This window comes from Halyomorpha halys, unplaced genomic scaffold (assembly GCF_000696795.3).
Source record: "Halyomorpha halys isolate HHAL.00 unplaced genomic scaffold, Hhal_1.1 Scaffold68.1, whole genome shotgun sequence".
Classification (NCBI taxonomy): Eukaryota; Metazoa; Arthropoda; class Insecta; order Hemiptera; family Pentatomidae; genus Halyomorpha; species Halyomorpha halys.
In genome coordinates this window covers 1,058,429-1,058,839 of record NW_027116161.1, presented here as the reverse complement: position 1 = coordinate 1,058,839, position 411 = coordinate 1,058,429, and the positions used below count along the sequence as shown (strand labels likewise).

At 30.2% G+C, this 411-nt stretch overlaps 1 protein-coding gene across 1 annotated transcript in view; it reads left to right on the top strand.

Annotated features, from left to right (window-relative positions):
• The window catches only part of LOC106692704 (nucleolar protein 4), a 19,352-nt gene that overhangs the window by 505 nt on the left and 18,436 nt on the right, over positions 1 to 411 (top strand). The window lies entirely within an intron of this gene.

Sequence of the window (411 nt, the reverse complement as noted above, 5' to 3'; positions counted from 1 at the left end):
AATGAAGTGCTTGTGCTTGATAAAGGAGCTTAATTCATTCATCTCAATATTTGCTTAGTTGGACTGAAAGTATTTCGTATTTTAAGTGCTTGAGAGCTCAGGGTTTTATTTATGGTTAGATAACTAAATAAATTAGTTTTTATCAACAATATTGTTCAAATAATGGCCTAGGGATTCGTAAAATTGTAGTTTAATTCGTTCATTCATATCTGCATGGCATTGTAATTGTATTTAATACACGCGGTAAGATTCTTATTAGAATAGTGGACTGTAAGTTAGCAATGAGAATTGGCATTTTTTTTTCCTGTGCTTTAAAACTATTATAGCGAATGTATTGTTTACGAAATTAAATTCATTTGGTATGTATCTCGAACTGGAACTGCACCAATAAGAACAGAAAATATAGGTATA